The sequence below is a fragment of the Sphaerodactylus townsendi genome, linkage group LG04 (genome assembly GCF_021028975.2).
Source record: "Sphaerodactylus townsendi isolate TG3544 linkage group LG04, MPM_Stown_v2.3, whole genome shotgun sequence".
Taxonomy (NCBI): Eukaryota; Metazoa; Chordata; class Lepidosauria; order Squamata; family Sphaerodactylidae; genus Sphaerodactylus; species Sphaerodactylus townsendi.
In genome coordinates this window covers 41,238,495-41,264,974 of record NC_059428.1, presented here as the reverse complement: position 1 = coordinate 41,264,974, position 26,480 = coordinate 41,238,495, and the positions used below count along the sequence as shown (strand labels likewise).

The window sequence follows — 26,480 nt, the reverse complement described above, 5'->3', positions numbered from 1 at the left end:
ACAAAAGTAAATTCCTGTTGGCTGAAATAATCGGCTTCTGTAGTTTGAAACTAGGTGGGACTTAATTCCAGATGTCATAAATCTGCATGCATTTAAACTTGTTAGCTGACTTTCTGAAACTGGAACAAAGATGTTCAGAGTTTTGAGGCTTTTAAAGCATCAGTCTGTTTTTCAGAATAAAGATCTGAATAGAAAATGAATAGAAAAGAGTAACTTTATAATTGATATTACTAATCTAGTGCTTGTGAAGTACTCTCCTCTCCATATTATTCTTTTTTTAATGCTAGTCCATTTTTCAATTAATTTCTGAGGCCGTTTCCGCACGGCCTGTTTATGGTGCCCTGGGAACGGTAAAAACGCCGTTCCCAGGGAGCCATTCGCACAGGCGGCGCGGCTGCTAAGCAGCAGCGCCGACCTGGCGTCGCTCCCCCTCCCCCAGGGCGGCGTCAAGCCGCCCTGAAAAACAACCCTTTAAAGGGTTGTTTTTCCCTCAACAGCGTGTTCCTGGCGGCGTGGTGCGAACAGCACCACCGGGAACACGCTGTTTCCCTTCCCCGTCTGACTCACCTTGTCCCCGTTGTCGGCCTGCTGGCCGTCGAAGCCCCGCCCACGCTGTCCTCCGCCCACGAAGCCTCCGCCTCCACGCCAGCAGAATTCTTGCCGGCGTGGAGGCGCCTGGGGGGCCGTGCAGAAACGGCCTGAAAGTTCTATATTTTTAAAGCAGCTCTCCAGCTATATATTCTTTTAATGAGAATATTGTCACAAATAATAATACTGATCGCCCTTATTTTACCTAAATGGCCTCCCTCCTTAGCTTTTAACAATGCAGTACCTGCATTCCACCCACCCACACAAACCAAACAAGGACATGTTTTTCCCCTATACACATCCTAGCTACCTCCCTCCCCACTGTCTTTCTGGGTACAGATACATAACTTTTCTCAGTGTGACTGGTTATTATTGAGTCCATTACCTGTTTTATGATTTTATTTACCAGTTACACATCTATGTCAAAATTCCTAAAGCACCTTCAAATTTATTTCATTGCCATTCACATTTATCTGGTACCAGATTTCACAGCATTGTTCTTTCTTCAGAAGTTTGAAAAGTTGTCTAAATGATGAAAGGTGTTGTATTTAACATTTTAAAATGCGTGGCATGATTCCAGGGGGTTTTCGTTGTGGGAGGGAGAGGTGTACTTTTCCTCATGCCCAAGTGGGTCTCGTTAGACTAGAGCATAGCTACCTGTAAGATATTTGTTGCTGTAACTAGCTCTTGTAAATTAATGTTTTAACATTTTGCAATTGCTTCAGATGAACATGAATTTAGTTACTTCATTTATTCCCCGTCTTCTCCCCAGAAGAGACTCAAAGCATCGTTCTGTTCTCCTCCATTGTTCTGTTCTCCTCCATTTTATTGTCTTGAACGCCCTGTGAGCTAAGCCAGACTGAATGTGCGTGGCTGGCCCAAGGTTCCCAAGCAAGCTTCCATGGCAGATTAGGAATAGAATGTGGCTCTTCCAAATCCTACTCTGAAACTCTAACCATCATACCACTTTGGCTTTCAACGTGGATGTGGCATTTATTCACTCTACCTGGCAAGTACATTCTAATTACTGTCTGAGCTTGGGGTTGTCAATCTTTTCTTTAATGCAAGCTGCTTCTTAGTACTGAGAAATATACCAAGCTACTTCCCCATGAACTAGGAACAACACTGTTAATTAAGTGACACAGAAAAAAAATCTTATGAAACAAAGAACATTTTTTAAACAAACCTGGAGCTGATCTTTTCATGATTTCTTATTCTGACTTCTGGGGGATGTATAAGCTATTCTGCTGAAGCCAGTAAGCTAATGGTAGTTCACAATTGCCCTGAATTGCATAGCCCAGGCTAAATTTGTAAGATCTCATAAACCAAGCAGTGTCAGCTGTGGTTAGTACTTGGATGAAAATTCAAGGAAATCCAGGGTTGCAACACAGGGGCAGACAGTTGGAAACTATCTCTGAAAATCTCTTTTCCTTAACCCTATGGGCTCTCCATAAATCAGTTGCAATTTGATGGCCAAAAAATAAATAAAGCTCAGGCTGATTCCGCATGGGCCAAAAACAGCAGTGTGAAATCGGTGTGAAAATGGTGTAAAAGGGTTTAAAATGGTGTAAAAGAGTTTATACTGTTTTCACACCGTTTTCGTTTTTGGCCCATGCGGAATCAGCCTCAGAGTCTCTCTGTTGCAGACCCCTGGTTTAGCAGTTGAACTTATTTTTACATATAAAATGTGGTGGAGAGAATCAGCTTACGGAAACGGGTGGTCCTTGGAAACTCTGGCTCATTTCGCACACGCAGAATAATGTACTTTCAAACTGCTTTCAGTCCTCTTTGAAGCTGTGCGGAATAGCAAAATCCACTTGCAAACAGTTGTGAAAGTAGTTTGAAAACGCATTATTTTGCGTGTGCGGAAGGGGCCTAAGTTAGCAGAGCACTTAACTAGAAGCTGGTACTAAAAACCTCTGCAATTTCGTTTGCATTGCTGTGAAACATGTTTTTAAGGCTTAACCAAATGTGCTTGAAAATGCACACTTTAGTTGTTCATGTTTTAGAGCAGTGGTTCTCAACTTGGGGGTCGAACAACCCTTTCACAGGGGTTGCCTAAATAAGACTCTCTGCATCAGTGTTCTCCATCTGTAAAATGGATAAATGTTAGGGTTGGGGGTCACCACAACATGAGGAACTGTATTAAAGGGTCACGGCATTAGGAAGGTTGAGAACCACTGTTTTAGAGATATAGAGACTTCTGGTTAAAAGTATACCTAGAGAAAAAGTACACAGCTGAATTTGAAACTGTTAACACAAACCTATTTGTTGTAATGGTCTGTGGAGGAATACATGCCTGTGATATCAGCAAGCATGCAGCAGTAAAATTCATAATGTAGCAATAATTTCGTTATCTATGTGATCTTGTGCAAAATCATGCAAACTATACTTCTGTAAATATTTATTCAGTGCTGAACTTTCAAGTAGAGTGCTGATCCCTAATACATACTTTTAAGACAAAACAAAAAGTCAGGGTCTTATTTCTTTAATAACAGTAATACTTAGGCTCATTCCGCACATGCAGAATAATGCACTTTCAAACTGCTTTCAGTGCTCTTTGAAGCTGTGCGGAATAGCAAAATCCACTTGCAAACAGTTGTGAAAGTAGTTTGAAAACGCATTATTTTGCGTGTGCGGAAGGGTCCTTAGTATTTAGATGTGATTTGATGGCACAGAAATTCACAGAGCCAGGAATGACCATCTGTACAAAATGTCCTCTCTGCATTCTTCATGGATGTTACATGTTAAACGAAGAGTTAATGGTGTTTAACAGCTGGTGTAAACTATATAAGCACAGATTACCTCATTTATGTTATACAATCCTAATACTATCCAAAAGAGGTTGCAAAAAAGGGAACTAACTTGTAATATGTATGTTGCATGCAAAGACATCAGAAATGTGCCCTCCCTTGGGACCACTTATTACAAGACTGAAGCTAATTGAACTTCAGTTACAATTAAATTGCCACAAAAATGTATTCACAACAGCGGCATTTCTGTCCAAAAGACTGTTCTTAATCATTTTAGTATACAAATGGCAAACACTGTGTCATTCTGATATATGCGGTGTACTAAAATATCTACAATTCACATATAATTTGATTAGACTGCTGTCTCCAACAAAATTAGTTTCCACACTGATTCAAGAACTTGAAATATGTTTATGCAACAGCCTTTTCTGTTATGGAAAAGCAGTAAAGGTTGTAAAGGAGTGGTATGCAATTAATTGTTTCTCTGTCTCTATCTTTCATTCACACACACACAGACACACATCCCATTTTCTTTATGTTGTGACATATAGTGGAATTTCCCAGTATGTTAAAGCACTTGTCAATGGATATTTGCTAGGTTTCATTAAGATATTGAGGAATAACATTTAGGATTGGTGTAATACCTTTTCTGCACTGCCGAAATGATAGTTTCTGCACGTTGAGGCATAACACAGTACTACATTTGACAGCTGAAGTATAAAGGATTGTTCCATAGTCCCATAAAGGATAACAGATGTCCCTGTTCCTTTATACTTTTGTAGATTTGACTTACATCAGGCAGCAATGTGATGGTATAAAGTGTTTGTCATATTGGGTTTTCAAAGTAAGAGACATTGTGAGATGGTTTGCCATTGCCTGCCATTAGATCCATATTTTTTCCTGATTTCTCAATTGGCAACTCTTAAGTTTAGCCTGAAAAATGTTTAAATGTTTACAGCACTGTAAAACAGTAAACAAATCTTTATAGTTTAAAAGCTTTCAATCTTGTACCCCTGGTGTTGTGGTGCTAATTTCCCTGAAAGTATCATTAATACCCAGCTTAATATATTATCGAAGGCTTTCACGGCTGGAATAACTAGGATGTTGTGGGTTTCCGGATTGTATGGCCGTGTTCTACTGGAACACGGCCATACAACCCGGAAAACCCACAACATCCTAATACCCAGCTTCATTGCAAGAGGCTGGGCCTCAGAATTAAATCCTAGAGCAAGAGGAGCAGCAGTGGCGTAGGATGTTAAGAGCTCGTGTATCTAATCTGGAGGAACCGGGTTTGATTCTCCCCTCTCCTGCCTGAGCTGTGGAGGCTTATCTGGGGAATTCAGTTTAGCCTGTACACTCACACACGCCAGCTGGGTGACCTTGGGCTAGTCACAGCTTCTCGGAGCTCTCTCAGCTCCACCTACCTCACAGGGTGTTTGTTGGGAGGGAGGAAGGGTAAGGAAATTGTGAGTCTCCTACAGGAGAGAAAGGGGGGATATAAATCCAAACTCTTCTTCTTCTTTCTTGACCCACATCCAACTGAATACTTAGCATCAGTAGTATAATTCTGGAAAGTTTGGTGCTTAAAGAAATGTTTGGTTGCATTTTGCAACCCCTATAGCTTTGGGGGCACTCTCTGATAATTTTAGCTTTATCTTTGGACAATCTCTTTGAATAGCATGGTGTATTGTAGTGTGTCCATTTATTGTGTATCAAGGGGAAATAATCTCCAAAGCCATTCTGTGAATGAAGAACATTTTAATCATTTGAAACATCGTATTTGGTACATCTTTGGGCAATTAGGATCAGACAGTGTTGTAAATATTCATTTTTGAAAACATGTAATGTTCTGGCGCTGCTTTGAAGTATTCTGGTTACACAGGAGTTTGGTTGAGAGTAGCTTCTAGAAAGAATTTTGTTCTGGAAATTTGAAATCCAATATTCTCCACATGCTGTGTAGAGATAAAGGTGTATAGGTATGTAAAGAAATTGTCTCATAAAGCTGAACAATTTCTTTACATACCTATAATAATTGAAACCGTGCAATAATGTAAACTGTGGGGCTTGGGCTGTAACTTTTAAGTTCTGGTTGCATCTCTGTTTTTGTACAGACCCAAATAGTTCATCCCAGCTAGAAATGCAGGAGCTCCAGCTCTCGAAATGGTGGCTCCATATTGAAGCAAAAATTCTTTCCCTGGGTTTCTCTTGGGAGTCCCTACATATGCTCACCGCTACGGAGATTTATCACTGTCTCAAAATCAGACTATTTGCCCAGGAATATCAATTTCTTCTGAGCATAGTGCAAAACTCTTGCTCCCCATTCTACTTTGGGATTATCCCCCAGAAATCTCGCCATGCTATCTACTTGGAACAACTTGTTAACCATAATCTCAGATGGGTCATGACTAGAGCAAAGTGTAATTCTTTTCCTTCAGCTATGCTTCAAGGTCGCTTTTTAAATATCCCACTTACCGAGCAACGTTGCCGGTTTTGCCCTCATATAACTGATTCACTTTCTCATGTCTTGCTATATTGCCCAAAGTATAACAATGTCAGAGCTGATTTGGCTGTTTTATTACCGACAGGGTTTGCAATTCTCTCAGATAAAACAAAAATGACTAAGTTATTGAACAACCTTAATATCGAAATGTCTGAAGCTGTAGCCACATTTTTAATACGTGTTTTACATAATGTGCAATAGCGTTCTTTCTATTGTAATTTTGAGACATGATGGCTTTTATGCCTAGTAAAGGGTTTTGATTGATTTGATTGATTGTAAACTGTGTAGACATTGACAATTTCTTGATTTTCATTCTGTGTAGTAGGTATTCTTTTGTGCAGCATTACATATGGCTCTTTATGCATGTATAAACCCATTACTGCAAGCTCAGTCACTTCTATCAACAACAGGTATTATTGGCAAAGTGTTATCACATAGTACACTGGCTGAAGTTTCTTTATGAGCTTGTGTTCTCATATTACACATGGAGATAATATCTCAGTTGCAAGATTATTTAACAGTTTTAATGTCATCCTTCTGTAGTGCAATCAATAAAAACTATTTTGTTCAGCTGCATACCTTAGAAGTGAGCAGAATCCTCTCTTGGGGAATGAATCTGCAATTAAAAATAAAATCGTGTGAGGTAATATTGTAACCAACATTTCTTGGAAAGCCCATAATCACCTTCAGAAAATATATGAAACACAGGTTGGAACTAGCTTAATAAAATAAACCACACATACCTTTTATTCCACATAAGTTTTTCTTTGGCCATTGTGAAGACAGTCCTTTGCAGAACATGCCTTCTGTGACATTAGGCACTTCCATAACACGACTGTCTTTCAAGGAGCCAAAAAGAGCACAGGGTAAGAGAAATGTACTCCACAGCAGGGGAAAGGTAGTCCTCTGCCATCATGGGAAAAGAGAAGTACACATGGATTGAAGATATAGGCCCTCATCCTGTTGCATATCTCTTCTGCTCAGAATTCCAGCCCAACAGGTGAAAAGGATACTCTTGCTGTTCAGAATTCTTGTCACCTAATATTTGCTTGTAAAAACATGAAAGGCTGCACAGTGGCCTATTTTTGGTTTGTTACCTTGTTTTGCCTAGACAAGTAGGCATAGTACTTAAGTCTACAATAAATACAATGTGGGATTTAAATCATAGTTTTAAAAAGATTATATAGTCTGCAACATGTGTATGTATGGTAGATGGGGTTTGAAAGGCAGGTATGTTTTAATAGGGGAGGGAAAGGTTTGGGGTTTTATTCTGGTTTTAATGAAAATGTTCTATTATTGTAAGCCACCTTGAACCATGAAGAAAGGTGGGGTACAAATGTTTTAACAAATAAATAATAAATAAGATCTTATCATAATTCATCTGTGGCTGATGATGGAATCCTGTACAGAATTACTCCAGTCTAAGACTATTAAAATCATGAACTCTGCATTGGATTGGATTTGTAGTAATGCACCGCTGACCCAGCAGCACCGTGGTCGAGCGCTGGAACACCTACGCTCCTACGGCCTTCTGGTCGCACTGCACCCCCACTCCTCATCCCCCTATGAGTCACGGGTCATGAACTGTCTGGCTCAGTCACCGGGCGCAGGGACAATGGTCTTGCCCCCAGGTGAGGATTAGGCTCAGACGCTTACGCTCCTCTCCGCACGTAGCCAGGTGAGATCATGCATCACATGATGATCTCCCGACCTCCCGCTCTCCCGGAACTCCCTCCGTTCCTCCCTTCTACACGCCCCCGATAGAATCACAATAAAAGGTGCCAGGAACCAGCACGCGGGAGATTCGCTAGGAACACGGACCTCCGCGCTCCCGCTGCTGGCGATCTCCACCAGATGTTATCTCCGCGTCTCGTCTCGTTCTTGCGCTGACCACGTGGGTCGACTTCAAGCTGGTGCTGAAACCCGGGAATCCTCGAACCTCCACCCTGCTCACCGTCGCCTGGGAAAGGGCCGCGGTACCGAAGTCCGCTGGATCGGCGCATCCAGGGACCCCCGTTTCGGTCTCGCCTGTCATCTGGATCGGCGCATCCAGAGACTTCAGCGTCCTAGGACACTCTCTCGTCCGACGGAACACCGGTGAGTATGGGAGCTTGCAAAAGCAGGGCTTATGACAAACACGTTAACGAACTAAAAGCGTTAGCTAAATGCGGCAGGGTCTCCATAAAGAGAGGGGAGCTGTTTAAATTGGTTGAGGAGATTGAAGCTCAATGTCCATGGTACCCAGAAGGGGACATTGAATCTTAAGGACTGGGAAAACATCGGGCGCACTCTTCGCACAGAGCCTCGCGACCGATGTCACTGCTACTGACGTGGAGACAATGTTATGTCGCCATCAGCCTGCAGACCTATGGCTCCCTTGCTGTAGGCCGCCCTCCTTTCGATCTTTCACCTTCAATTTCAACCCCGGAATTTTCTCTATCCGCTAAATTGGACGCCTGTCCTCCTTCTGCCCCCCTTGCTCCTCCGCCCATTTCAAATTCTCCCGCGGCTCAGCCGCCCCCTCCGCTTGCTCCGCCTTCATTTTCCGAAGCCACCGCACCTCCGTCAGCGCCACGTAATGGCGCTGGTTTCAAACTCTCGCAGAGCGTATTAGCCACGATCTGCAAAAGAAAGAAACCCTGACGGAAGACGATGCCGATATTCTCGCATTGTGCCCCGTCCATTTCACAGATACCGAGGGGGAGGATGGCATTGTTCGGCTGGGTTGTCGAGTACCGCCCCCTAAGCTATAACATCCTCACTGAGCTCCGCAAAGCGATGCGGGACGTGGGAATCACTAGCCCCTACGTGAGAGGCATGCTAGAGGCAATCGGGAGGGAATCACTTAATGGTTCCGGACGACTGGAAGACCACCTTCCGCATGCTCCTGAGCCCTGCACAATTTGTGATCTGGGAAAGCGAAGTTCCGCCAGCAATGCTTTAGCAGGGCAGCCGCCTCCAGCGCTACACCGGCCAAGCACAGCTTTACGGCTTCGATGCCTTCAGTAACCCCAACAATCAGATTGTCCTGCCTGAGGCCACCCCCCCCACGGGTCGCCTTCTGAGTGCGCTTACAAGGCGTTTGTCAAGGTCCCCAATTCTGGCCAGCCCACACAGAGCTTCTCCGCCATACGGCAAAGCCCCAAGAGCCCTATGCCGAGTTTGTGAACAGGCTCCAGGAAGCGCTCAAGAGGCAGGTAGATAGCGAAGAGGCCCAAAACGCGCTCCTCATGCGCCTCGCTAAGGAGAACGCCTCCACGGAGTGCCGCAGAGCAATCACGGGCCTGGGCAAAGACCCTGAACTGGCCGACATGCTTAAGGCTTGCCAGGACATCGGATCTTCCGCCCACCAAGCTAGCCTCCTCGCCGCGGCACTCTCCACCGCCAGGGGACAGCCTCAGGATGATTGCTTTAACTGCGGCAGACCCGGACACTTCCGAAGGGAATGTAGGCAGCCCGGTGGGGGGGCCTATAACCCCGATGGAGGAGGGTCCTCCCCCAAGAGGAGAAGGCCGCCCAAGACCCGGGTGCCCACGACGCCAGAGAGGCTTCCATGGGAGAAGCGCCTGCCCGGCGGGAACCTCGCGCCCGGGCGCCTCCCCAGCCCAGGACCAAGGAGGAGAATATTAGAACAGCCCCAGACACCAAGCCCCACGCCCAAACCGCCCCACTCATTGGCATCTCGCTCACGTGCACCCAGCCCATCTCCTTCAAGTTCCCCCACGAGGTCCTTGTCGCCCCAACTCCAGTATGGCGACCCCATCCCTACCGGGACTATTGGGCTGGTGCTGCCTAAGGCCTCCGCCGCTGAGCAGGAGTGTTCATCATTCCCGAGTAATCGACTCCACGCACCAGGGACCCATCCACCTCCAGATCTGGACTAACATCCCGCAGGAGTTGCCCACCGGAACCAGCTACACAGCTGATCCTCCTGCCCCATGCGCTGCCCGCTGCCGACCCAATAAAGGCGACAAGCCCCGGCAGCCAACATGGCGCAGCCAGCACCACCATCAAGGGCGGTGGAACACCCATCGGAAGCTCCCACCCGCACCTGGAGCTTGCTATAGAGGGATGCATGTTTAAGGGCCTGGTAGACACCGGGCGCTGATGTGACTGTCATCAGGACAGCCGAGTGGCCTGACCAGTGGCCGACCGAGGCTTGCCCGCACATCTGGGGTGGGGAAACAAACCGCGAGACGGAGCATCCGCCCGCTCACGGTCCACAGCCCAGGACTGGAGCGACAGCTCACGGTACGCCCCATCGTCTTGGACATCCATGTTAATCTCTGGGGAAGAGACCTCATGAGCCAGGTCAAAGCGATCTTAGTCTGGGATGGATAAATCCATCACGCAGATCACTAATCCCGATTGTACCTCCGAATTGCCTTCAACTTCCGCAGGGAAACTACCCCCTTTTTTCTCTCTATTCTTGTCCCTCTATCTTTCAACCCGCAGCGGCGGGAGGGCCAATTGGCTGACTGGCCCTCCCTGATTGGAAATCTGGGCCCGCCCTGATACCGCAGCACTGCCAGGACAGGCCCCAGTTTAAAGGAGGCTGCCGCACCAAATTCACTCACAAACCAGTTTGGGCGCCTCCAGTGGTCATGGTGTTATAGCACCATCATCACTTCTAAGACGCTTGGCCGAAACCGCCTCTTAAGGAGTGGTTTCGGCGGGCTGCATCTCCCCAAGATAATTCGATCACAAAATTTTAGCACCATTCAGCCCTCTGCGTTGGCTACCAAGGTCACGGTAAGTACATTTCCCTTACAAGGAAAACCCCCCCTCTGCATGTGGAGTCCTCTGCCTTCCAACCGCCTGAATGCCTTGTTCCCCTGGACGCACTCCATCCCCCCCAAAAAGAGCTCCAAAGCCCCCTCCGCACTACTGATTAAGCATGCATACCCACAATTCCCCCAGGGTCCGCCCACCCCCTGCCCTCCCCGTCAAATAATTTTAAGAAAGAGGGATAGGCGGCCCCCAGCAGAATTGCATTAGAAGCAACCTTCAACTACACGCAATCTGCAAAATAGCCTCACACATTAAACTCTAACTCGAATAAAAACTTCGATCTTGATCTCCCGCCACCCGCTCTAGAACCGAGCCTGGCGGGACCCGGCCCCCTCCTATAACCTGGGGAAGGTGTGTTTCAGTCCTTATTCCTACAGGCTCCTGCGATTCCGACTACGCCATGACGGGCCAGCCCATGGAATGGCGCCAGGAGGAAACCAACCCCATCCCAGAGATGGAACACATCTCTCTGAAGGATCCCGCCAGCGACCTCAACGGGAACGCCGACGCCGACGCCCAGACGGTCCAAAGACCCGGATGACCTGGGGAAACATCAAAGCAACCGCCAGCCAAGCTTCAAGAGCTGCTGCGCCAGCAAGGCCACCCGAGACACCCGAGAACCTCTGTGCCGCTCTCTTTGCAGTCATCACCGCCAACTCGGCGGCCACCATCCTTTGCCTTCTCTGCTGCCTCCTGCCGCATGGCAATTGGCCACCCCTGACGAGCTTTCACCAGACCAACATCTGGGAGCAGTTTGCTGCCGCTGCCAACGTCTCATCTTTCTGCCTGGGCCAGTACCTAGGAGTCGGGAGCCTGCTAAGCTCCTGCCTGCTCCCCGTTTGCAAAGCCCCTGGAGACTTCCTAGCGGAGTCTGGGTTAAGCCCCTTTATGAATGCTTCATCCATCAAGTACTCTATGAGCGCTGACTGGGGACCCGTCGTCCACACCCTCCCGGCCGGCGCTCGCTCCCTTGTCACCAAGACTGTCGCTAATCATGAGTCCAACACCTGCGCCCGCATCTCCGGCGCTGACGAGACGAGGAACCGACCCGGCCCATTCACCGGTTCGGGTCAACTGGAACTGCACGCGCACAGAGGACATTCCTCTCTGCGGTACGGGAACATCTTGCTCCCGAAGGGTTGGTTCTGGACTTGCGGGGAGAGAACTTTCAACTACATCCCTGCTCGGCTCTCTGCCGGGACTCTTTGTTGCCTTAGTCGCCTCACCATCGTCCTGCCTCAGGCTCCACCCCAGGAGCCCGGGCGCCGCCGCCGCCGCCGCTCCGCTCTGCCCCTCGACCCCTCTTGCCGGAGCGATGCGGTTGCCCTCTCAAGCGGAGTTCGCCTCCCTCGCAACTTCCCTAGTGGGAGTCCCCTCGGACTCGCTTCTTACAACGCTTAAGACTATTGGCCGGCTGGCCTGTGCCCTTGCGAAGTCCATCAATTCTACCTCCACCGCTCTGGATGCCCTAGCCTCCGAGCAACAGGAACTTCGTCAAGCGACCCTAGATAATCGTGCAGCTATTGATTACTTGTTGTTATTCAAGCACCAAGGTTGTGAGAATGTACATAATATGTGTTGTTTTAATCTCTCTGATAACTCCCAATTGATTCATATGAAAGTGCGTGAATTGCAAAAGGTTGTATCCAGTCTAAAGTATGATGTATTGCCCCATTGGTGGTCAGCCCTCTGGAGCTGGCTGTCGGGAGGATGGTTAAGTGCTATCGTACAGCTCTGCATTGGTTTGGTTGTATGCCTCATGATCGGGTGTTGTTTCGTTCAATGTGGAGCTAATATGGCCTGTAACGGGTGTAAGAGGCCCCTGGACTTTCCCCTGCCCCACAACCAAGTTCTAATGTTGCACAAGCAGCTCGGTCAACTCGACCAAACAGCGGAGGAGACAAGCGTCCCCCTAAATCGCCCCTCAGCATTTCGGCCTCCCTTCTAAAATGTAAAAAAGGAGGAGATGTAGTAATGCACCGCTGACCCAGCAGCACCGTGGTCGAGCGCTGGAACACCTACGCTCCTACGGCCTTCTGGTCGCACCGCACCCCCACTCCTCATCCCCCTATGAGTCACGGGTCATGAACTGTCTGGCTCAGTCACCGGGCGCAGGGACAATGGTCTTGCCCCCAGGTGAGGATTAGGCTCAGACGCTTACGCTCCTCTCCGCACGTAGCCAGGTGAGATCATGCATCACATGATGATCTCCCGACCTCCCGCTCTCCCGGAACTCCCTCCGTTCCTCCCTTCTACACGCCCCCGATAGAATCACAATAAAAGGTGCCAGGAACCAGCACGCGGGAGATTCGCTAGGAACACGGACCTCCGCGCTCCCGCTGCTGGCGATCTCCACCAGATGTTATCTCCGCGTCTCGTCTCGTTCTTGCGCTGACCACATGGGTCGATTTCAGGATTGTAATAATAATTATAAAAAGACAATCCTTAGCCCTTCTTTCCAATATAAACTAGATTTGCCTGACAAACTGTAAAATGGGGAGGGGGGTTGTAAGTTATAGAAGAGGGTTTAGGTTTGTGGCTATGATATGTCAGATTTGCAATGAAACTCTTATTACTGAGATTCTTAGACAAACTTTTTTTAAAAAATTCTAACTTGTATGGAGAAGGAAAAAGCTGCATTTTCTTCTGTGCCAGAATTAACTTTTCTTAACATCCAGGGAGCCACTAATTTATTTAATACACATGGAGAACTTTTTCAAACTGAACAACATTTTGCATTTTACTCCTTCCATCTGGAAGCTAGTACCCAGAGTGAAAAACCGCATCATATATTTTTAGGATTAAACCATCTATTACTGATAGATAATGACAGAGCAGAGGGAGAAGGCACCAGTTAGTCTGCATTAGCTCATGTATTCTGGATAACTCTTTAGAGAACTTGTAGGAGGCTTTTTTCTGTTTTGTTTCGTAAAAAGCTGAAATTCTGTTCTGACAACGTATTGCATTTTTGACGTGATGAATGGCCTCTTCTCAAGTCATTGATCGGTCACTGTACTAACTTATGAGACTCTCTTCCTCATTGTTTCTTGAGACTGATTTCTGCAAAGCTGTGCTATTTGGCCTGACCATAAACTTATCCAACAGTTTGTCACCTAAAATAAAATTATGCCTAATAAAAGCAAGAGAATGAACTTTGAGGTACAGACATCAACAGATGCTTGCCAGATGGCAATTGTCTGTTCCATTCAGTTGTAAAAATATGTTGTGCTTATTAGTTTAAGTTTAATAATTTTTAACAGAATCTTTTCTCTACACTTACTTGTGGCATTTCACTTGAACTTGGGAATATATAACTTTGGAAGCATGCAGGAAACCATTACTGACTCCATGTAACTGATGTGCCCATTCAAAGTGCTTACAGGAATTATTTTGTACAGCCCAGTAAAATGTAAACCCTCTTTGAGATGAGATATTCCAATAAGGGACTGTTGCTGGTCACAGGAACAGGCAAATGGAAGGATCACAGCCCAGCTAATGCATGCCTTTCAGCCTTTTCCCTCACTCTTAGTCTACAATTGAAAAATGGACAAGCCGTGCTAACGGACAGCTTCCTACACAGTCTGGAGGCAGCTCCAAGCAGAGCCACCTCTGCGGTTCGCAGCAGCTTCGGCGCCACCCACATGAGACCGGGCAAATTATGCCGGTGGACAGCCACTTCTGCTGCCATGTAAAAACCGCCTAAGATTGACTGCCCAATCCAGATGGGAGGGGCAAATTGTCCTGTAGAGGCAGCACAGGGGTGCACCAGTGGATTTGCTCTCCCTTGGGCATTTACACAGGTGCAGGGCCAAACAATGGTGGGCGGCTACTGCACCCCTCCAGGATACCCTGATGTTGCACTGAGTGCCACATCAGCACTCCTGCAACCCTGCCAGCCCTGTTGGCATCATGGGGGCATCGTGGGGTGTTCACACGGTTAGTCAGCTAACCAGTGTTAGTCAGCTTCCACCCCGGGTTTGTGGGGAAGTGTGTGGTGGTCTGGGCCTTGGATTTGCACCAGCCCTATGGAAAACTTTCCAGTGGTGGGGAGGTTTTCTGGGTTTTCCTCCCTCCCTATGCCACCGAAGACCCTTCTGGAAGTGGTAGGGCAGTGCACAGTGATGCTGTCCCCAGTTGCCTGGGTATCTGGATTGGTCTGTGAGAGACCAGTCTGTCAGCCTTATACTGGCTTCCAGTGGTGTACAAATATAAATGAATTTAGTACAGTTCTGCTTGTGCCTAGTGCCGCCCTGCCTATATTTCATAGTGACCAGAAATTGTTTGCATAGGAGCTTGCATAGTAAGTTTAATTTAGTGCAAGCGGATACTGTGGACTTTTTCTTGCTCAAGAGCTCTAGCACAAGTTAAAATTTTTTGCTTGATCCAAGCTATTATCTACTCAGACTCAAAGTGTCTATCTCATTTTTTGGGATGGGTGCAGTAATGATACCATTCCCATGCTACACATTTTTAAATGTATTTAACAAAACAGAGACTTTCCAAAAGTGTATTTTGGTACTTTAGCATAACTAATAGTAAGAGCCTTGCTGAGTCACAGCAGAAGTCAATCTAATTCAGCACTAATTCTCCACAACCAGATAAACCTATCTGTGCGCAGTCTACAGACAAGGTGTGAAGATAATAATCTTCCATACTGCTGATCTGCAGCAACTGGTATTGAGTGACTTGCAGGCTGAGGTGGGATCCTGCTGGCCCAAGACATATTTGAGAATTTTGACCCAATAAACCCTTTTGACCCAATAAACACGCAACAAATTATTTTGTGGGTAAAATATTTTGGCCATAGCCAGATGTATTTATTGGCAAGGAGTTAATAGGAAGGAAAATGGTGCAGCATCGGGGGGTGATCCGAGCATCTTGGCAGCATGAGTCCTGTTCCCCAGAGCCAAGCAAATTCCTCAGCCCACCTACTGGAGGAATTGGCTGGGACAGGCCAGATTGGAGCAGGAGATGCCAGTTGAGCGATGGACCCCTTCCTGGCGCCTGTTCCAATCTTTTGCTAGGGCGCATGCCTGGTAGCCCCTGTTGGGCATTCCGGCCTCCGGCTCGCTCCACCCCTACCTATTAAGGAGGCGTTCAAACAGGAGAGCTCCCGCAGTTCTCTCTTTCCAACCGATTACCCCGCATGCTCAATTTGCCAAATTATTCCGACGAGTTGATATAATTTTTTCCCAAAAAGAATGTTTTCAGTGGTCCCCAGAAACTTTCTGTTAGTCTTTAAGGTGCCACAAAATTCCTGCATTTTTGCCTGCTAATTATGAATCCAAGTAGCTTAAAGAACGCAGCACGTAGTTGCCCCCCCCCCAGCAAAATGGCATGCAATTTACTGCGATGAAACAATACATTGTCAGAACATGACATAACTTGTATGAAAAGCGATATCAATTGGAGTATCTAACTCTAACAGTTCCCAAAGAACTGTTGATGCGGAGGGACATGAAACTCACATGCTATATTAATCAATTGTGTAACATTGCACTGTATGTCCAGAACAGTTCTTACAAACACCTGAATTTGCTTAACTACAATAGTTCAGTGGCAGGTGTGGTTCTTAGGAATAAAAGATATTACTCTTGATACATTTAGCTGCTGAAAATTCAAAGTATCTCTTTCCAACAGATTCTATTAGATTCTATTAGGTCTAATCAATCAGATAAAAGAGTTCCAGATTTCCACAATCAAGTAAAAACAATTTCTGTAAAGAATCTTTATACATTTACCTTGAGCAGAAGCAGCAAGTGGTTATATCTTGAATTGATTATTGCAACATGTGTTATGTGGGGGTGCCCTTCAAAATGTTCTAGAAACTGCAGTTGGTACAAAATGCTGCAGCCGTATCTGGGATTGACATATCGCAGTTCTTTAAAAACTTGATCACTATGTTTTTGTTCCAGCTCAGTTCACATTGCTGGTCATTACTTTTATAGCTCTAAATGATCTGTGCTCAGATGCCTGAAGGATCGCCTTCTTCCCTATGTTCCTGCCCCCTCCCATTGAGATATGGCAAGCTCTTCTCTCCTGAAGAAGTGAGTAGTGTGGCCACAAGGGAAATGGATTTCTCTACAAAGAATTGTTTTCTCCATGTAGAACTCTTTTTCCAGTAGCAGTTCATTGGCGCGGGAAGAAGAAGAAGAAGAGTTTGGATTTATATCCCCCTGTCTCTCCTGTAGAAGACTCAAAGGGGCTTACAATCTCCTTGCCCTTCCCCCCTCACAACCGGGGCGGGGGGGGGGTTGAATCAAGCCTTACAAGCTTTAGGTGCCAGGATTAAATATTCCTTTTCACCCAGGCTTTATAAGTGTTCAGCTTTTTTTAAATGGAGTTTTATCTTTTAGTCTTTTATTGTATTTTTATTCTGATCTGATTATGAGACATATTGTGGCCTGACTGAGGATGCAGCATATACTTTTTCACAAAAATTAAATCTATTAGATTGTTGTGTTGCTATTCTTTCAAGAATCTCAGGATAGTGTACAAGGTTCTAGCCTACCCACATTATCCTTATAACATATCTTTGAAGGCGGTTTGGCTGCAAGGGAGTGATTGGTCCAAGAAGTCATCTTGGTACCATTGAATTTGAATCCAGAACTTCTCAATATTAGTCTGGCACTCTAATTTCATCAACTGCCTACATTTTAGTATGTATTCCACCTTCCCTCTACGATAGTAGCTCAAGGCAGATTCTAACTGGTCCTTGTATTCCATCTGTCAGTGTCCTATCCATGAGTCAGTATCCCTACAATTCTGACTTCACTAGATTTTCTGTTGTGTGTTATTTTCTTAGAATTTGTCCTAGTTTTTCCTCCTGTGTTGTCCTGTAGCATAAAATATCCAACAGCTGCATTGAGGGACACATGCATCTCTTCAAACACATCCTTTCAACTGGCAGGCTTGGTTTTCCATTTGCAGTCAGCAGCATCATAACTTATCCACAAGGGAAGCTATCACAGTCATGTTAACACCTGCCAGTTCCAAAGTATAGCACCTTGTACAGCCTGTGTGCTCAGGCACACACAATAGCACTGAACACAGTGCCCACGGGGACGAGTGGGATCAAATGAACCCGGGCGCATTGGCGGAGTGTGTGTGTGAAATTGCCCCGCACCCCCTTGTCCCCCGTGCCGACCTGGATCAGAAGAACTGGGTTGGCGTGGGAGATATGCCTAAAGACAGCTGCGGTGCACCTTCCCTCCCCAGGTTTTCTGGGATGGGGCTCAGGCATGGCTCAGATGGGCACTGTGGCAGCAGACCATCTCCTGGGCTGCCCGCCATGGTGGCCTGTTTCCCACCTGGGGAGGGCAAGAGGCGGTCTTCAGGGAGGCGCGTGGGCTGCTCAGATGGGCGCTGCGGCAGCAGGCTGGCCCAGGAGCCGGCCTGCTGCTGCTGTGCCCATCCGAGCCACCCACGAGTCCTGCCTCCAAGTGCAGGGGCGGGGGGAAGGTGCCCAGAGCAGGTGTTGTCCCCGGGCGCCATTTCCCCATGATACGCCTCTGACTGAACATTCCATAAAAACTTCAGACACTGTTTCAGAAATGTTCCAGGTAGTCAGGAAGATCTGCATTATAAAGTTATATTAGATGTTGCCTCTGGGTGTGAAGGACTGCCAAGTGGGAGGAGCAGTGACAGATTCCCAAGCAGGCAGAGTAACATGTCCACTGGATGACACTCATAGGTTGGTGTCTCAGCTTGCCCTTTCAAGCTTGAAGAGGATAAAATCTGTTCAGAAACATTGTGGGAAAGTGAATTCCTATCTAAAGCTAGATGCTGTCTTTGGTCAGAGACCTTGTGCCTAGGTGCTGGCAGAGAAAATAACAATTCTGGTGAGACAAGGCTGATTATGACTTATTTGCAGATGTGGCGGCTGCCAGCTGGCCGGTAACTGGTTTATCAGAATTTTTTTTAGCACCCAAGTCATTTTGGCATCTGATTTACCATTTTTAAAGTCCTGAAATTCATTAATTTTACATGCTGATTAAGGCATCTCAAAAAGTTTTCCAAATAGCCTAGCCCAAACTAAACTCCTTTATTAGAAGAAAAATTCATTAAAGCAATTTAGTATGGTTTAACTGTTATTCTGAAACAAATTCAAAACTTTATTTGGGATTTTTAAAATCAAAATGCTTGTAAAATGTTTTATGACAGGACAACTCAACAATATACAATCCCCTGCATTGTTTAAATTTGAAATGTAAAAAGTAAGCATCAAGAATTGTTGGCATAGTGAGAAAGGGGTGCACAGGAGGCCGTAATTGTCCTCTTGTGCATTTTAATGGGACTTTCACTGAAGACTACATAGATTTCACATTCTGTGGAAGTTCTTAACCTATTGGTAGGAGCCAATTGACCCATACCTCCTAGGAAAGTTCCTGGCTTGCTGAGTAAGCCAAGCCAAGCTGTATTAGCATCAGCCATTCAATGCAAGATGCTGTGCTCAGACTTAACTGGAAGTCAAGCTATTGGGGCCAGTGGGCAAGTCTGACCTTGCTGAATCGCCCCCTTTGTTCCCTGTGGCTTGTATCCATGCACTGAGGGCATTTGTTTCTGCCAGTTCTCTCCCTGCTTCCCACCTGCTGTGCACCACTGAGCACCTTGCAGCTTTGTCCTTGGTGGTCAGTGGACACTGAGAAAGAACATGGGAGCTAAATCTGCAAGGGGAGACAGCAGCTGGTAGAAATCGTCACAGCCTTTTATGAAAACTTAAATTGTCTGAAGTCTTCAGAATAGTTGGATACAGGCCACTGATTTTGTGTATACACGCATGCCGTGATGTATTGTTTTATTATTATTATTGGTCTGCTGCTGCTGGATGCAGTGAGAAACCCCTCCTGTAAGCAGATGTTGGAACCTGTTCTTGTCTCTTGTATTGGAGAGGTGGCAGGATTTCACCCTAACTAGCAAAACCAGGCTTGCAGAGGACTTGTAGCTGTTGCCACTGCCAGACTTGGGTGGCTTCTTGGACTACATTAACCTGGGCAAATTAAGAAGATCTAAGCATTTAGAGTCACTTGGCTGATACCAGAGACACCAGCCCTTTGTCCTCCTATTGTCCTCCTATTCTGTCTTTCATAACGTCTTTCAAAACATGTGATGTGACTGTGGCTACACTACTTCCCTTCTTTCCTGCCCTTGCTCTAGTTAATTGCAGAGATGAAAGAATTCAGTGTGATCTTGTTGCACATTTTAGAATATCAAACATTACAGGGGTGGGGAGAAAAGAATGAGGTGCGTGTTTGAGGCTTTCAGCGGCAGCCACACAACTGCCATAACTTTTAGTCATAACAGAAGCCTCAGCAGTATTGTACCCTTTTGCACTGCCGCTCAAAGGACTTGCCTGTTCAGTCAGGAGACCCTTCCAATAATGTGACTGAATTGTAACACCATAGGGAATGTTTACTGAATTGTCTGCTTGTCATTCAGGCCCAAGCAGACCTTGGAGGAACTTGACACCCTACTCTTAGTTTGTGAGTAGAAACATGCATCTTCCTTATTCACAGATCCTAACATTCAGGAAAACTCCTGAGATGGAAAAATCAAACTGTAAGGAATGGTCCTCTGTCAGAAAATTTTTATGCAAGCTAGATGCCTTGGAGGAAAAATAACCCAATTTGTTGCCTTTTGGGGGTGAGTTACAGAACTGAAATTAAATTTTGAGTTGGCGTTGCCTTTCTTGACATGCCAGTGTGTTTGTTCTCTTTGCCTTGCCCTGCCTCCCTGTAAATCAGACATTCTTCCTTGATTGCATCAAGTTACTAGTGACATGATTAATGCTGGGAGGTTAGGGAAGGATGACGTCGTGGCTCATGGAACATTTACCTGAGAATTATCTCTAGCTCTCTGCTGTTTAGTGTCTAAGTAATGTGCTGAAGCCCTGCCATCTGCTGTTCTTCTGCAGGGTTTGATCACACTTACCTCACCCTGTTCTTTTTTTCCCCTTTTCATGCCAGATCTGATTAGGAGTTGCTTTGTTTCAGGCCCTATATTTCTGAAACATTACGCATGTTTAGCATTGATAAGTGAGCTATGATATGAAGTCAAAGGCATCAGCGATTCGAACCACTGTGGAAACTTCTCTCTTACTGAGAGCAGCCTGGGAGTTTTTGTTTTGTTTTTGTTTTGGTTCTTCTAGTTGATATGGGGGGGGGGGGAGGGATTTGCTGACCTCAAACAAATGGTGGAAAGATGTAAATGTGGTAAAATGATTTTCTTACAGCAGTCTGTGCTGGTGTTTTGATTTAACAGAATTTTTTCTTTTTACTGTTGCAACGGGGGAAACCCCCTGAGCAGAGCTCTGTATAAATCGGGTACATTTCTCATTTTCCATGGTTTTGATGAAAACCCAAAAGAGCGAAGACTTGTCTGTGTGGTTCAGGCCATGGATTGCAGTGCAATCATTAGTGTAAACTATTAGTGTAAATCAATAGTGTATACTATTATAAACTATGAGGTGTGCCTGTATATTTATATTATGACTAGTCTATTAGAACATGCCTAATTTTCTAACAGAGTTAGAAAAAGTTTTGCTTAACAATTTTAAGCAATTCCATTAATGGTCTGTTTGAAACTATGGCAGGAGACCATTTTAATCAAGGTTTAATTTCTTACAACCTCCAGAAGATTTAATGTTAACTTATTATTGGCGACTTTCTGGCCATTCTCTTGTAGCCATTCTCTTGTAGTTTTCTGGCCATTCTCTTGTAGTTTTCTGGTCATTCTCATGTAGTTTTTAGCTCCTAATGTTTCACCTGAGTCTGTGGCTGGCATATTCAGGGAAATGTCACAACAAGATATGTTTCTGTCGGATAAACCCACAACAACCAGTTGATGCCAACCATGAAAGCTTTCGACAATACATTTAATGTAAAGTTTGTTCCTGAACTAAGTCAGCACCTTAAAATCTGTCAGTGTGTAGGCAGCAGTGAATTGTTGGACTTCAACATGGCTAAATCTAACCACAAATCCCTGCTCAGTCACTAAGCAGCAAAGTGGCTCTTTCTCAGCCTTGCCTATTGTGATGATAAAATAGACAATAGGGATTATAAAGCCCTCTGAAAAGGGCTATAATTACTGAAAAGGAAGTGTCTGTTTCTGGAAGCCTAAAAAATTATAGTTGGTTTTTTTAAAAGCCAAGTAGTGAGTCTTTACATTTTGTTTGTCACTGGGCCAATGAAATCATATCACTGGAACCATAAGCAAGATCAGGCAAAACACAGAGGAGTGAATTGGCTTCCTGGGACAACAGTAATGTGTACCTGCAAAATACAGTGAACCCTTCTCAAAGTTCTTGCCAATTCCACAGCTTAGATGTGGCATAATACTTGCATAATATTGATGATATCAACACAATCTGATTATGGAGCACACAGGATATGCTTCAGGAAGACTGAAACGAGGGCAGGAATTGCTAAACCAAACGCTACTTGTATCATCTTGTCAGATTCAGTAATCCAAAGTCATTGCAGTATAATGACATAACTTATTATTTCTGTTGCACCTGAGTACAGTTTTCATTAATGTTTTCTAAAATTGTTTGTAATTGCAAAAGATCCAAGTTTTATGACAAGTTAATATCTACAAACTTCTCTCCAAACCATCTAAGCGAGTGGGAAATTAGAACAGTTTGTGGAAGAAAATAATTAATGTCATTATGTTTGAATGGAGAAATGCTTCCCTTTGTTCATCTTGACCTTATCAATTGTATGTTTTGGAGGAGTCTTGTTTGCCTTGTTTAAGAGGCACTAGACCAAAACAGGTAGGACTATTTAAAATGTTCAAACTATTCAGAATGTGAGATTTGTCCTGCTTGATCAGAACAAAGATTCATCTAATCTCCTCTTTGTTTCTAACAGCCACATTATTTCCTTCCCGTCCCTTCACCATGTCCACCCCATTGAAGCAGAGCAAGGGGCTTATGTTATCTAATGTGGCATATAAACAAACGTTGCAGTTGAATATAGAGATTCCATTTTAGCTGCCACAGATAAAATTTACAGTGGAAGCCCTGCCATTTTGTGGCAAATCATAGTTTGCATGGATTAGGTCGATTCTGCATGGGCCAAATATCCCGGGTTGACCAAGAGAAACATCCTGGTCTGGCCAAGGAGTTTGCATGGTTCCCAATCCTAAAGCGGGGTTGTCCCACTCTATGTCCTTCATCCTGTGTTTTTCAAAAGCCACTAACATCGTGATCTTTTCCAAAATCCTGCGTTGAATCTGCTTCCGTGCAAACACCACAGAAGCAAAACTGATTTTTTTTTTGTCGAAGGATTTCACTGCCAGAAGCACTGGGGTGCTGTGTGGTTTCCGGGCTGTATGGCCATGTTCTAGCAGCATTCTCTCCTGACGTTTCGCCTGCATCTGAGGATCCTCTGAAGATGCCAGCCACAGAGGCAGGTGAAATGTCAGGAGAGAATGCTGCTAGAACATGGCCATACAGCCCGGAAACCACACAGCACCCCAGTGATTTATTTTTCTCCACCGCCTGATTTCCCCGCCTTGCATCCTGTCAGTTTCATTTCTACTGAGCTCGCCCTTTCCAAAACATTCCCCAAGCAAGTTTTCTGCCCTTTGACAGCTCTTCCAGGAGCCAGGCAAGCAAGCCCATGCGGGAAAGCAGAAGCGCTCACCTCATTCCTGCTTATTCTCGCCAAGCACCGCTCGCTGGCCCAGCCACAGCCCAGCCACCCCAGCCCCACAGCTCTGGGCTCACATTTCCATCGGGGTTCTGGGGGGGGAGGGGGGGAAGTGCCTGCCTGGCAGACTGCTCTCACCCTGTGACAACCCCAAAGACCAGGCAAATGTTATTTGGTATATCTGGGGGTGGTGAGTGTCTTGTGCTGTGTTTTCTTGCACACCTTTAAATGTGGATGGGACATAGTGCTCTGCCCAGTATCAACCAAAAGTTTTTACTTCGTATAGCACAACATGCTTGCCGTGTAACCGGCTCCTTTCCAAAGCTAGAGAAAAGGGGTATATGTGTCCTGCTTGATTTTCCTGCAGTTGCTGTGGATCCGCCAATCAGAAGCATTGTCTTTGCGGTGGGGGGAGCCAAGCAGAATGCAGCACACCGGGGATGTTTGAGCATGTGTGCTGCATTTTATTGTAAAAAAAGAAGTTGGACTCGTGGACAAGAAATCAGAGTATTTCCTCCCTGTCTTCACTCGATTCCTTCATGAAAACGGGCATCCATGTGAAGGGAGAAACTGGGATAAAATAGACCCAGATTTTTAAATACCAAATGTAACCCGGTATTATTATGTTGTGTGGAATCGACCCTAGATGTGACAGTAAAATTTAGTTTGCTATAGATGGGGAGTCAGTTTGACCATCTCAGCTAGTCAGAGTGACTTCTAGCTTGAAGTTTCATAGCAAAGTTCTGTTTTGAATGAAGAAATATTTCCTACAGTTTGACTTGAACTCATAAGTTGAATTGGATGAGTACATTTTCTTGTACATAAATAGCAGGGATTTATATTTTTCTGTTTGCTTTTCATGCTGTTTTTAATTTTTAACATCTCCATCATATCCCACCTTAACATGCTTCTCCTAAAAGAAAAAGCTCAGGTCACTGAATTTCAACCTGCATACTTGCACATAGGAAATATGTTCAAAATAGATGTTGTTAGTCTTTCAGGTGTTACTGGATTTGTGTTTTATTTTGCTATGACAGTCTGATATGACTACCCCTTTGCTTTGATACTCGCTTTTTATTGTCAGTCCCTTTTCATAGCAGCTGTGAAGTTGTATTTGAAAAAGATAAACCAAAGCATAAACTGTTGCATTTTTAAATCCCATAAGGTTTTTCAAGTGCAATGTCCCCCTTTTAACTTTGTTTCACTGGTCCCTTGAGCAGTTGTTGCTGGCAGTTTTCACCGTACTACTTTATGCTAAATTTCTTTTAGTGGTTGTTTGTATATGTTCATTGTGACTTCCCTGTTAATGTCAATTACTATTTGAATGAACTGGCAATTTCCTGTTCTAGCGTTGCTTCCTTATGTTTTCTTGCTTATTGGTTGCCAGGATATGATCAAAATGTTGTTTTGGAACTGTTTTAGTTGAGTGGAACTGATGGAGTTCACTGTTTCTTTCTTCTAGGTAAGCAGACTTGAGATGGTTTCTTGTGATGGATCCTTTCTTCTGGTAATATATGGATCTTTCTTTTCATTCAGATGATACTAATACCTTCTTTTCCTTTTGCGTATGAATTCATGAACTATGAAGGAATCAGGATGTCCTTGAAATTCATCAAGGACAAAAGCACTTGAAAGTGATGTTGGTACAATGTTGCCATTTAAAAAAATAGTGTCACTTTATATTGTATCAGTAGCAGCAATTTTAAGCCATGAATGTTTGTTATTTATATCAAAGTTCCCAAGGTGCTTTGCAAACACAAAAGCAGTTGCAAAGGGCAGTAATAAAGATGTAAAAGAACAGATAAAAAAGAAAATTTTCATTAGTCAACAAGTAAACACAGGAAACTTCTAGAAATCACTAAAAACATAACCACGAACTCCAATTCCAGGTCCATTATCACCAGCAGTCATAAAGTCATCAGTTAAAATTTTGGTGCCATGGTGTAAAAAAGGAAGTTATCAAGATGGAGAGGTTCAGAGGAGAGTACAAAGAGGATGCTCATGAAATTTGCAGACAGTATGAAACTGGGAGAGGAACAGAGTCAAGGATGATCTTGAGAGGATGCAGGATGATACAGGTTGATCTTGAGAGGGTGGAAAACTGAGCTAAGACTAACAAACTAAAAATAAGTTTCAACAGAGATAAATGTAAAGTTCTGCATTTAGGCAGGAAAAACCAAATTCATTATCAGATGGGAGAGATTTGTCTTGGCAGTAGTATGTGCAAAAATGATCTTTTCAAGTTGTATTATGCAAAATAATCTATTCTAATCATTTTCCCTCTGCAGCCCTGCCCAGCAGTGGGATGTGGTGCCAGCCTCCCTGTGTCCCCTCAGCCACCGCTGGTGTGTCGGATGGTACAGGGGCGTGGCTGGGGGAGGAGCCAACAGTAGTCAACTCACTCCTGGTCTTTGCCCATTTTGCACTGGCAGCCCAGGATTTGGAGTTATGCCACTGAAAAGGTGGCATAAATCCATTAAGCCCAATGAGGCTTCCTGGCGGCTTGGAGACTTTTGAGTATTTTAAGCCTCTCCACGCCACTGGGAAACTTCCATGGGAGCAGCAGGCCGGCATTGCTGCGATGCCGCAACCAGGTGGCTGAACTGTTGGATGTGGCTGCAAGTATTGCAAAAGTAAATTTTAATTCTATACATCTCTTCTTTGTCTGTTGGCAGAGTTAAACGTAACTAGACATGGCTTAGTCTTGATGTTGCTATAATAATGCTAAAATGTTATAAAAGTCAGACTTGTTTTATTTAAGTTTGAAGTTCTTAAGATAATTAGAATTTGGCTTGAAGCAGCAGGGCACTTGGTATAGTATATTGTGCACTATGAACATTTGAATTATTTCTATTGTATATAATTTTTATTCATGAGAGTCTCAAGCATGAGGTAATAATGCTAGGAGGGATCTTAAATCCTGTACTTCATCAAGAGTTATTGAAAAGGAAAAATTGCTGTCTTTATCAGAACTCTTTGCTTCTCGGGTAACGTCTAACTGTATGTTAGGTCTTGTTTACTGCATTATGCTGAGACACATTAGGTCTTCTGTTCAGTGCATTATTCCTTTGGTGTTTGTCCTGTTTTAGAAGACAAAAGATGTTGAACAAATGTAATAAACCATGAAGCTTTTCATGGCTTACAAGTTAGGGATATAGTTGTGCCTTGCTGAGATTTTCTGTTGCTCACACATGCTGT

The 26,480-nt window shown here is 44.8% G+C and overlaps 2 protein-coding genes across 4 annotated transcripts in view; one reads left to right on the top strand and one right to left on the bottom strand.

The window, feature by feature from the left end:
- The window catches only part of CMSS1 (cms1 ribosomal small subunit homolog), a 232,130-nt gene that overhangs the window by 109,181 nt on the left and 96,469 nt on the right, over positions 1–26,480 (top strand). Inside the window, exon 2 of one of the 3 annotated variants that reach the window (XM_048494469.1) lies at positions 24,745–24,789. The exons of the other annotated variants lie outside the window; for them this stretch is intronic. The gene's annotated coding sequence lies outside the window, so the exon portion shown is untranslated. The remainder of the gene's footprint in view (positions 1–24,744; positions 24,790–26,480) is intronic. 3 annotated transcript variants of the gene reach the window in all.
- LOC125431562 (filamin A-interacting protein 1-like) overlaps positions 1–26,480 on the bottom strand; it is a 125,039-nt gene that overhangs the window by 25,946 nt on the left and 72,613 nt on the right. Inside the window, exon 2 of the mRNA XM_048494474.1 lies at positions 6,421–6,457. The gene's annotated coding sequence lies outside the window, so the exon portion shown is untranslated. The remainder of the gene's footprint in view (positions 1–6,420; positions 6,458–26,480) is intronic.